The sequence below is a fragment of the Hippopotamus amphibius genome, chromosome 2 (assembly GCF_030028045.1).
Source record: "Hippopotamus amphibius kiboko isolate mHipAmp2 chromosome 2, mHipAmp2.hap2, whole genome shotgun sequence".
NCBI classification, from domain to species: domain Eukaryota; kingdom Metazoa; phylum Chordata; class Mammalia; order Artiodactyla; family Hippopotamidae; genus Hippopotamus; species Hippopotamus amphibius.
In genome coordinates, this window is record NC_080187.1 from 70,786,920 (window position 1) to 70,799,895 (window position 12,976).

The 12,976-nt window shown below is 39.1% G+C and overlaps 1 protein-coding gene across 2 annotated transcripts in view; it reads left to right on the forward strand.

Annotated features, from left to right (window-relative positions):
• Nucleotides 1–12,976, forward strand: part of FRMD3 (FERM domain containing 3) — a 280,138-nt gene that overhangs the window by 141,699 nt on the left and 125,463 nt on the right. The gene's annotated exons all lie outside the window — the stretch shown is intronic.

The window sequence follows — 12,976 nt, forward strand, 5'->3', positions numbered from 1 at the left end:
CCTAGAAACACAATTTTCCAAGACTGAATCAGGAAGAAATAGAAAATATGAACAGACCAATTACCAGTCATGAAATTGAATAAAATAATTTAAAAAAAACTTCCAACAAATGAAAGTGTGGGACCACATAGCTTCACAGGTGAATTCTATCAAACATTTAATGCATATCCTTCTCAAACTATTCCAAGAAATTGAGGAGGAATGAATACTTCTGAACTTATTCTATGAGGCCAGCATTACCCTGATATCAAAACCAGACACAAACACCGCAAAAAAGAAAATTGCAGACCAGCATCACTGATAAACATGTCACCAACAAAATATTAGCAAGCCAAATTCAACGATATGTTAAAAGGATCATGTATCATGATCAAGTGGAATTTATCCCAGGGATGTAAGGATTGTTCAATATCTGTAAATCAATAAATGTGATACCTAACATTAACAAATTGAAGAATAAAAATTATATGATCATCTCAATAGATGCAGAAAAAGCTTTTGATGAAATTCAACATCTGTTTATGATAAAAACTCTTGACAAAGTAGGTGTAGAGGAACATACCTCAACATAATAAAGGCCACATATGACAAGCCCACAGCTAGCATTATACTCAACAGTGAAAATCTGAACACTTTTTTTTTTTTTTTAAGATTAGGAACAACACAAGGATATTCACTCTTGCCACTTTGATTCAAGTCCTAGCCGTAGCAATCAGACAAGAAAAAGAAATAAAAGGAAATCAAATTGGTAAGGAAGAAGTAAAACTGTCACTGTTTGCAGATGACTTGATACTATACATAGAAAATCCCTAAGTCACCACCAAAAAACTATTAGAACTAATAAATGAATTCAGTAAAATTGCAGGATAAAAGATTAATATACAGAAATCTGTTGTGTTACTATATACTAACAGCAAACAATTGGAAATAGAAACTAAGACCCATTTACAATTACATCAAAAAGAATAAAATACTCAGGAATAGACCTAACTAAGGAGGTGAAAGACCTGCACTCAGAAAATTGTAAGACATTGGTAAAAGAAATTGAAAACAGCACAAACAAATGCAAAGCTATTCTAGTCTCATGGACTGGAAGAATTAATATTGTTAAAATGACCATTCTACCCAAGGTAAACTACAGATTCAGTGCAATCCCTATCAAAATACCAATTACATTTTACACAGAACTAGAACAAATGATTCTAAAATTTGTATGGAATCACAAAAGACTCTGAATAGCCAAAACAATCTTGAGACAAAAGAACAAAGCTGGAGACATCATCCTCCCTGATTTCAAACTGTGTTATGAAGCTATAATAATCAAAGCAGTATGATACTGGCATAAAAAGAGATCACATAGATCAATGGAACAGAATACAGAGCCCAGAAATAAACCCACACTTAAATGGTCAATTAATCTGTAACAAAGGAGGCAAGGATATATGATGGAGAAAAGACAGCCTCTTCAATAAATGGTTCTGGGGGATTTACCATGTGGTGCAGTGGTTAAAAATCTGCCTGCCAAAGCAGGGGACACGGGTTTGATCCCTGGTCTGGGAAGATCCCACATGCCGAGGAGCAACTAAGCCCAGCAACTAAGTGCTCCACAACTACTGAGCCTGTGTGTAGAGCACGCAAGCCACAATTACTGAGCCTGAGTGCCACAACTGCTGAAGCCCATGTGCCTAGAGTCTGTGCTCCTCAGTAAGAGAAGCCACTGCAATGAGAAGCACGTGCACCACAATGAAGAGTAGCCCCCGCTTACTGCAACTAGAGAAGCAACGAAGACCTAATGCAGCCAATAAATAAATAAATAAATAGTCATGAGAAAACTAGACAGCTACATTCAAAAGAACCAAACTGTCCTACTTTCTCACTTGATACACAAAAATAAGCACAAAATGGATTAAAGCCTTAAATGTAAGACCTGAAACCATAAAACTCCTAGAAGAAAACATAGGCAGTATGTTCTTTGGCATCGGTCTTAGTATTTTTTGGATATTCCTCCTCAGGCAAGGGAAACAAAAGCAAAAATAAACAAATGGGATTGTATTAAACTAAAAAAAAAAAAAAAAACGTTTGGACTGTGAAGTAAACTTAAAATGAAAAGGCAGCCTACTGAATTGGAGATGTTTGCAAAGATATATCACATAAGGGGATAATATTCAAGATACACAAAGAACTCATACAACTCAACATGGGAAAAACAACCAGATTAAAAAATGGGCAGAGGACCTGAATAGACATTTTTCCAAGGAAGACATGCAGATGGCCAACAGGAACATGAAAAGATACTCAACATCATTAATCATCAGGGAAATGCAAATCAAAACTACAATGAGCCATTATCTCATATCTGTCAAAATGACTAATCAAAAAGACAACAACTAAGAAGTGTTGGTAAGAATATGGAGAAAAAGGAACACTCTTGCAGTGTTGGTGGGATTGTAAATTGGTGCAGCCACTAGGAAAACCACTGTAAAGATTCCTCAAAAAATTAAAAGTGAGACTTCCATATGATTCAGCAATTTCACTTGTGGGTATTTACCCAAAGAAAACAAAAACACTAATTCAAAAAGATATATACACTCCAGTCTTCATTGCAGCACTATTTACAATAGCCAAGATATGGAAGCAACCTAAATGTCCATTGATTGGTGAATGGATAAAGAAGATGTGATTATATATAAATATAAAAATTAAAAATATTAAAAAATGAACTCTTGCCATTTGTGACAATATGGGTGGATCTAGAAGGCATGCTAAGTGGAATTAGAGGAAGACAAATACTACTTGATCTCACTGGTATGTAGAATCTAAAAAGCAAAACAAAACAAAAACAGACTTATAGATACAGAGAATAAACTAGCTGTTGCCAGAGGGCAGAGGGGTTGGGGGATGAGTGAAATAAGTGAGGGAGATTTAGAGATACAAACTTCTAGTTATAAAATAAGTGATGGGGATGAAATGTACAGTATGGGAAATATAATCAACAATATTATCATAAGTTTGTATGGTGAGAGATGGTCACTAGACTTATCATGGTGATTATTTTGTAGTGTATAAAATTATTGAATCACTATGTTGTACACCTGAACCTTAAAAAAAAAACCACACAGACAAAAGAATAAGTGGGAAATGCCATATTATTCTTGTTAGAGTTGGAGAAAAATGGGAAGATATCCAGTGTAGGACAATCTTTCTTCTTTGTGATGGGAATCTTTTGGGCTTGGCTCAGATGAAGATATAAATTAATTAGGGAGATAAGGTTTAAGTGCCATCATTATAAAGAGAAGCACTCACTGGAGGCTTCCAGCAGGCAAGAACATCAGAGTGAATGGAGACGAGCAGTTTGGAAGTTTCAAAAACTTTAAAGACAGTTTTTAAGTCCAGCTGGGAAGAGACTGGAATGTAAATATGAGTATAGTGTATAACTTAGAGAAATAAAAACAGTATAGATTAGGAAACGATAATTTGAAGCAGATATATTTCTTTTTCTTTCATGCTCCAGCAGATAATCTTTCAAAGTCAATTGTTATTGTGTGTTATATGGATGGAAATAATAAGGAGTGTCTTAGGCAGCTTGGGCTGCTGCAAGAAAACACCATAGACCAGGTGCTTACCCACGACATTTATTTCTCACAGTTCTAGAGGCTGGGTAGTCCACGAACAAGGTGCTGATGGATTTGTTTCCTGGTGAGAACTGTCTTTCTGGCTTGCAGATGGCTGCTTTCTCCCTGTGTTCTCACATGTCAGGGTGTGGGGGTAGGGGGATCCTGAGAGAGTTCTGGTCTTTCTTTTTTTTATTTTTTTTTTATTTTTTTTTTATTTATTTTTTTTCGGGGGTACACCAGGTTCAATCATCTGTTTTTATACACATATCCCCGTATTCCCTCCCTTCCTTGACTCCCCCCCCTCGAGTCCCCCCCACCCTCCCTGCCCCAGTCCTCTAAGGCATCTTCCATCCTCGAGTTGGACTCCCTTTGTTATACAACAACTTCCCACTGACTATTTTACAGTTGGTAGTATATATATGTCTGTGCTACTCTCTCGCTTCATCTCAGTTTCCCCTTCACCCCCCGCCCCCTCCCATACCTTGAGTCCTCCAGTCCATTCTCTGTATCTGCGTCCTTGTTCTTGTCACTGAGTTCATCAGTACCATTTTTAGATTCCGTATATGTGAGTTAGCATACATTTGTCCTTCTCTTTCTGACTTACTTCACTCTGTATGACAGATTGTAGTTCTATCCACCTCATTACATATAGCTCCATCTCATCCCTTTTTATAGCTGAGTAATATTCCATTGTATATATATGCCACATCTTCTGTATCCATTCATTTGTTGATGGGCATTTCGGTTGCTTCCATGTCCTGGCTATTGTAAATAGTGCTGCAATATGGTCTTTCTTTGTCATCATAAAAACACTAATGCCATCATGTGGGTCGTGACTTCTTTTTAACCTTATTACTTCCCAAAGTCCTTATCTCCAGGACCATCACATTGGTGTTAAGGCTTCAACATGTGAATTTGTGGGATGGGGGCACATTCAGTCCATAACAAAGAAGAGGAGTTCCAGTTATCTATTGCCATGTAACCAGTCTCCCTAAAACTTAGCGGCTTAAAACAACATAATTTTATTATATTTCAGGATTTTGTGGGTCAGGAATTTGAGCTGGTCTCAGCTAGGTGATTCTTCTGCTCTGTATGGGGTTGACTGGGCTTACTCAGCTGATGGCTGGTCTGGTCTGAGGGTGTCCAAGACATCTTTATTCATATGCCTGGTGCCTCGATGGGGATGACTGGAAGGTGGGGCTTGGGGACCCCTACCCACATATGTTTTTAGGCCATCTCCAGTAGAGTGTTTGGACTTCTTATGTGGGTTCCAAGTGCAAGTGGAACAATTTACCAAAGAAACAGTACAAAGAGAGTGTGGGTTGATATGTTTTGGACATGTTGAGTTGGGATGACTCTGAGATGTTGAGGTGGAGAGGTTTAGAGTATAGTTGAAAGTATGGATCTGAAGCTTAATTAAAAAGTTTTAGGTCACAATGGAGGTTTCTGGAGTCCATGAGGTCTTCACTGCTTTAAAGCCCTGAGGAATAGATTGCAGTGCTGAGGGAGAATATAAATTGAGAGGAGAATTCGAGAGCTGAAGAACATCAATATTTTAAAGGATGGTCCAGAAGGAGAAACCTGCAGTGGAGACTGACCAGGAACATACAGAGCAGAAAAAATAGAATGAGGGGAGAGAGATATTCTGGAAGCACGGGTAGTTACAGAATTAATGAAAAGGAATAAGCTGCAATTTCAAATATCAAGAAGAGGGAAGATCAGAGGATATTATTGCTCAAGTGCTGAGAGCTTTGACACCAGGAAGACTGGGTCAAATCCTGTCCCTGCCATTTGCTGTTTGTATGACTTTGACCTTAACCTGTGCCTCAATTTCTTTATCTGTAAAATGGGGATATTAAAAGTACCTGTGCCATAGGGTTGTTGTTTAAATGCATTATTCCGTATTATCAACATATGTAACTTATCTTTTTACCATTCCATGCTTTAAAGAGTTTGAAAAGATCCATGTTTCTGGCAACTAGGAGAACTTTGACTTTAGAAAAGTTTGGTTGATAGTGTTGTTAAATGACATGACAGTAGATGTTACACAGTGGTAAATTCCATTGTAACAAGCATGAAGGAATCCCATAATTTCCCTTATAATTGCATTTTGGCATTTTACTGTACTGTAAAATGCACAGCAATAAATATTTTTTACAAACTCTATAGTATTTTCAGACCACTACAATTTTTTTCTTTAAGTGTGCATTGTGGATTTCTTGGATGTAGAGCAGAGGTTGGCACACAAGGGTCAGGATGGCCCTCATCTGTTTTTTGTAAATAAAATTTTGTTGAAACACAGCTACTTCTATTCATTTCTGTATTGTTTGTGGCTGCTTTTATGTTCCATTGGCAGAGCTGAGTAGTCTTGACAGAGACCATATGGATCACAAAGCTGAAAATAATTACAATCTGGTCCTTTATGAGAAAAACAAAAAGGTGCTTATGCTTTCCTGTTTCCTATAGTGTTTCTTCTCCTGGCAGTTGTTTCTATTTTGCTCATCCCTAAAAACCTAGAAAGCAAAAGTAGTATGGCTGAAGGAGTTAAAAACACTATACTAAAGCCATGGAGGTTTTCTTATGTTGATTGACTTACAAATGGACAGTGACTTTGAGTATACCTGATCTATGGATATTTTTGTTGATACAGATTTTATTGAAACTGGAGTGGAAACCATTGTTCCTGAGACTGAAATAACTAGGGCCTAAGCTAACTTTATTATCCAGAACATAGTTAAGGCTGCATTCATTTCAGTGGTGTTCTTTTCTCCCCAGCAAAGGCCAAAGGGCCTAGAAATGGCATAAATTGGCTAGCTAATGCAGGGAGGACTGAGTTACTCTGTGGCTTTGTCCAGATGAGATATGAGAATCAGGCCGTCTTTTCAGGGCTATGATGGGAATTGATCAGATTTTGGATCTGGTTGCTATTGAGGGGAAAAACAATCTCCTGTTTGGGAAGATTCATTCTTGTTTAAAGTCCCATGGGTTATTTAACACATTTCTGTAGTTTACAGATTACTTTAGTGTAGGGAACCAAGGGTTTTGAGAAAGATAACAGAGAAATGTGTAATTTATTCTGCAATCACAGGCTGGATCAGTTTCAATAGAAGCCCAGCACTGAAGATAACTAAGTGTTATATTGTTTATTTGGGGGAGCTTTTTTTTTTTTTTTTAAATCTCAGCAGCTACCAAATTAAAAATCAATCTACTTAGTCATAAATCACCACCTCACACCCACCCTCTTTTTCCCCAAACAAGGCAAAACTAGAAAGTATGAAAGAAATGCACTATTTCTTTGATGGGGTAGAGAAAAATGATCTCTTAGGGCTAAATGCAGCAGCAAAATTAAAAAGAAAGAAACATTTGTTTCCAATGTTCTCATCCTTCAATTCATAGTATGTGGAATGTGAGAGCTAAATGAATCTTAGGGGTTCTGGGGTCTGCTACCCCTGATCCACAAGATCACAGAGAAGGAAATCAGGGTCTAGAGGTTTAGGCCTCTGTCTACTTTTCACCTCTTTTGTGTAGCTACATTCTACTCTTCTTTTTTTCAAGCTGCTGTCAATCAAAATATATTTGTTCTAAGAAATGGCTTGAAATGTTGGTCAGGTTAGTTTGTCAATACTGAAAACAGTACTAAATTGGGACCCCTCACAGGGAACTCTCAGGTTACCAGGGCTCAAGCCTAAGGCACAAGGAATAAACCTTGAATAGAAGAATTTTAAATACCATGGAGGGCAGTTTTTGCTGGAGAGTTAGGGGGGCTGTCTTAGGTTCAGTTCCTAGAAAGCAGATCCTGAGATAAAAATTCCAGTTGTATTAGGAAATGTTCCCAAGAGAAGACTTGTAGCAGATTGGTGGATTGGGACATGGAAGAGAAGGAGGGCATGCAAGTGTGTGTTGTTGGGCAGAGTCATATAGAGAGTAACTTGGGCTCAGTCCCCCAGAGGAGCTCAGGAAGAGTGTAGGTCATGCCTTAGAGTTGTTCTGGGCAAGGGAGCAGAGGTATTTATCCTTCCACATCTGTCAGTTATTAGTTAAGAGCTTACTAGCTGTGGGATGGGGTTGGGGGTGGAGGTGTGTGGGGAGGTTCAATCTCCCCTGCAATGGATTCTGGTAACCTGAGAGCAGCCTTCTGAAAAAAAAAACTTCAGACAAAGGTGAAAGGGGATCTGGGCTGAGCCTTCAGAGACCCTCCTGCAGACACCTTCCTGATACCTTCAGATCATGCTAAGGATGCATCCTTTGATTCATCTTTCTCCCGAAGCTCAGTAAGTAGAATCAATGGTTGGGTATTAGCTTCTTTCGTCTTTGGAATTATTATGCTAAATAAGAGTTGAGGAAATGAAGGTTTCAGCCACAAATTCAGATATTTGGTTGGCGGATTTTCCTTTTCTCCTCTCTCTGGGGAATATCATTTTTCGGCAAGGAAACAGACTTAAAAAGATAGCATATATCCCAAGTAGCAATTGAAAGGAAAATAGCAATGTGATAAATGTTCTAAGCTGTATATCTAATTGCCAAGCACACCACATTGCAGGTGGTATTTTCTCATGGGCGTGCAATCCATCTGTACATACATGTCTCAGCAGGAGTTGTTGGTGTGGTCCAGGTTTTACTTCATTGCCCAACTCTTAACTCTAAAAGGAAGAATGAAAAAAGGAAGGAGAATTACCTGTTCATGTAGAGCAGAAGGTAGGTGGGGTGGGGAGGGAGAGAGGAAGAGAATGATAAAGGTGGGCTCACCAAGAGGGCCCATGGCACCAACTTAGAAGTCTCTCTCAGTGAACAGGCGGAAGATGGGAGCAGCTGGTGTTTATTGAGCCTTCACTATGATCCAAGCTCTGTTCTAAGAGCTTCTAAATGAATTAACCCATTTAAATCTCATGGTGTTGCTGTAAGTGAGGAAGCAGAGGAACTTGATGGAGGTCACACCACTCATTAGTAAGTTGCAGAACTGGCCTCTGAATCCAGGCCTGCTGGCTTCTGAGTCAGATGGCACTGTCAACCCTGGGTGCTTGACAGGATTTGGTATCTGCCTGTTATGTATGAAATTCTTCCTCTTGAGTCTAAATTACATGAAATCTACTTTTTTTTGGGGGGGGGTACACCAAGTTCAATCATCTGTTTTTATACACATATCCCCATATTCCCTCCCTACCTCGCCCCCCCCACACCCTCCCTCGAGTCCCCCCCACCCTCCCCGTCCCAGTCCTCTAAGGCATCGAAATCTACTTTTATTATCTGGATAGACCTTAGGTTTTAAATTGATTTTTAAATATTTATATAATGCATGAATACATGTAAAAATTTAAGTTAAAATATCACAGATAAAATGGAAGTTATGGTTTTCTTTGACCAACACCCCTAAATTCCTGTTCTCTGCCTGTTACCCGCCTCACTGGATCAGTTTAGTATCATTTTAGATGTTTGAAAATACATTTAGATGCTTGTTATGTATTCTTTGAAAATATATGGTAGTGTTTTGTACTTTTTATTTTTAAAAGAAAACATTAATTGTATGATACCATAGCTCAGAGGTTCTCAAACTTTCTTGGTTTATGACTCTTTCAATATCTTAGTAATTATTTCATGGTGCCCTAGGTCAAAAAGGATATTTAACAGTTCCATCTAATAAGAGTTAGATCCAAACAAGTTAATAAATATTTATGTCCTACCATAACCATTATGGCCTTAGTAGCCATTTAAAACATTATACACATGAAAATAGTATTTTCAGTTTTTTCTTAACCATAATTACTTACTCACAGGCAGTGTGTGCTTGTTGGATACTCCATGGCTCTCAAATCCTGGAATCAGATCAAATACTGCCACACTCATTGCCTATTCCATACCTATTTTTGCATGGTTTTTAATCACAGCAATCACTGGAAACCCAACTTTGCAAAAAGTATGATATCAAAAGGATTATAGTATGTTCTAATATTGGAACTGTGAACCTCCTTGAGCTCAGAGTTTGCACAGTGTCCAGCAGATGCCTAGTATGGCTGTGCTTCCCTGGGATGCTGCAGTGCACAATTTGGGAACTGTCGCCACAATTATAAACTTTGCAATTCAATATTTTCATCCCACAGCATGCCTTAGGGATTCAACCATGTTACACATAAAGACCCACCTGTTATAAAACACTGCTGCAGAATCACCCAGCATTCATTTACCCATTTTATTTACCCATTTTTCTGATTATGGACATTAATGTTACTTCTAATATTTTGTAGTTTTATATAATATTGCAGTGAAAATTCTTGTTATGTTCCTCTTTGTTCACATGACCAAATTAGAGAATAAAAGTATTGCTAGGCCATAGGCCAGTCAGGTTTTTAAATTTTAGTGCATACTAATAAATTGAGCTTGACCCTCTTTGAAGAAATGATTTCCTGTAATCCCTTGAAACGTGATTACTGCTGGCTTATTTTTCTTAGGACTCTATACCTTATGACTATCCCATTGGGGAAGAATAGTTGTCTTGGAAATGTATGTAGTACTGAGTAACTGAGAGGCAAGGGCAGGATATGAATAGGCTGAGAGGAAGAGGAAGGTAGGAGCTGATCAGAAACCACAGGGTGTATTTTGTAGGACAATGAGAAGGCCAGTTCATTTAGAGTAAATTATTTATGCAGGCCACAGATGGCAAATACCTTGCAGGTGTGCCTTGACTGTTCCCTCCCCCTCCATGGGAGACATAGCCAATCATGGCACGGCAGACGTAACCAATCCATCACCGCACTCATTCTCCCTAAGCCTTCACCCAGTCTTGGAGTTTTCCTCATAGCCCTGGGAGATTACCACCAACTAACTAATGTGCGGCACACAAAATGAAACTTCCCTGTCATTTCTGGAGGCAGTGAGAAGGTTGGGGAGGTAGGTTGAAGTTAGGTAGAGAAGGGCTAAGGAATTTAAAGAATGCCAAGCACGGAGAATTTGGAAAACTTATTTCTATTTCAGACTTTATCGGCAAAGTGACTGGTGATGCTCCTTTGTGAAACAATAGCAATAGTTATTGATCTTAGGCTGCTGTTATTTGTTTTCATGCCTTAGTTCTAAATTATTGTATTTATTTATTTCTAGAAAAGTAATTTAATCACCAGAGCCTCTTTTATGATTCTCTTCCATGAGCCCCATATATTGAAAGATGTGGTCTACCAATTAAACTGTGCCTATTAAATAACAGCAACAGCATCAGCAAACAAGCATTCACTGAGTATTTTTCACATGCTAGGCACTGTTTAAGCAAGCTTACCTTTACTAACTTTTTATTAACTTTTAAAATCCTCACAACACTCCTGCAAGATAGGTACTATTATTACTCCCTTTTTTTAAAAATACATCCAGCATATATTTTTTTTAATTTTTAAAATTAATTAATTTTATTGGCTGTGTTGGGTCTTTTTTGCTGTGCACAGGCTTTCTTTAGTTGCGGTGAGTGGGGGCTGCTCTTCGTTGTGGTGCGCAGGCTCCTCATTGCCGTGGCTTCTTTTGTTGTGGAGCACGGGCTCTAAGCGCGTGGGCTTCAGTGGGTGTAGCACATGGGCTCAATAGTTGTGGCTCACGGGCTCTAAAGCGCAGGCTCAATAGTTGTGGCGCATGGGCTTAGTTGCTCCGCGGCATGTGGGATCTTCCTGGAGCAGGGATCGAACCCGTGTCTCCTGCATTGGCAGGTGGCGTCTTAACCATTGCGCCACCTAGGAAGCCCTATTATTCCCATTTTGTAGTTGTGAAATTGAGACGGAAATTAAACGTTTTGCACAAGGTTATATAGTTAGTAAGTGGTATAATCCTTACCTTTCTCACTATTTAGTTTTAACTGTGTAAAGTCCAAGCATAATTTCTGATTAGAAGGATATAACCGAAAGTACAGTGGTGGTTTCCAAGGGCCAAGAGGAAGGGGAGAATGGGAATTATTGTTTAATAGGTATAGAGTTTAAATTTTACAAGATGAAAAGAGTTCTGGAGATGGATGGTGGCAATGGTAGCACACTGTTATGAGTGTATTTAATACCATTGAACGATACACTTAAAAATAGGATGGTGAATTTTATGTTATGTATATTTTACCACAATAAAAAAATCAGGGAAAAAAGGAGATAGCCAGGGTTCCCAACATGAGTTGGTGTATTTTTGGCCAGAAGCAAAGAAATTTGCTATATGAGTTTGCTTGTGTAACATGTCAAGGGTAAATGCATGGTTTCCTAGCAGATTCTTCATTTAGAAGAGTTAGATTTATTTTAAATAGCTAAAAGACCTCCATTCTTGTTTAAACACTGCAAAGATCTGAAACCCTAGATTGGAAACTACTGATTAGACACTCAGTTCTCCAGTTCCTGGGGAGGTAAGGAGTGTTCAGCAAGGAGAATAATACATTTTAGAGTGAACTGATCTGTTGGGAGGCCCGTGCCTGGGGTTAAGGGCCTGTGCTCTGGAAACCCACCTAATGCTAACTTCACCATTTCTTCGCTTTGCCATTTCTTTGGCAAGTTCTTTAACATCCTGAGCGCCAGACTTCTCATCTGTAAATGGGGTGGTAGTGATAGCTCATGGAAACTCTTGGAAACTCTGGCACTCAGCACTCAACAATGCTAGCTCCTATTTAACTGTATAGCTGTGCATATACATGAAACAATAAGGATAATACAGAACCTTGAGGCTTACTGGATGCCACAGATGAAATAGAGTGAGGTGTAAGTGCTCAACGGATGGTAAGTTTCCTCCTCTTCTTTCCTCTCCGGTAATCAGCAGGGAGTGGGTGTCCTGTAAGTGAGGGCTCCCTGGCATCTGGATGGATACCCATTGGCACCCCTCTTATCGTCTTTATGAACTTCTGGTGTATAAAATGATGCTTCCTGATGTTCCTTAAGCAGCTTCAGGGACATCATGGTTAGTGATATCAGAGGCTGCCCTGATCTCAGCATGTCAAAGTGACCTTCACTCATGGTGTGGAGAGAGTTAGTCGCTGGGGCTAACATTGTGTCTGCTTCAGATACGTGTCAGTAACACGATTCTGAGCTATTCAGGACTTTGGGCTTCTTTGTTTTATGTTGCAGCTGATTTTTCTCCTTGATGACCTCAGGCCTCTGAAATAAGATATTTAAAATAATTTGTTCCTCCCAACTGTGAAGGAAGAATTGCCTCTGTGTGTGACGGGGCTAAAGCTGGCTTGGCCCACTGTTAAACCGAAAGGATGCTGCTGGACTGTGACTCTTAGAGGTTGTGGATGTCAAAGTCTTCAGCCATCTGTGGTTTGCCCAGAGCAGTGGAGCTCAAAGAATCACCTAGGAGCCAACTAGAGCCAATGGAACATCCCATTTAATTGCATATTTTCTCCCTTGTCCTTCTCTCCTAGC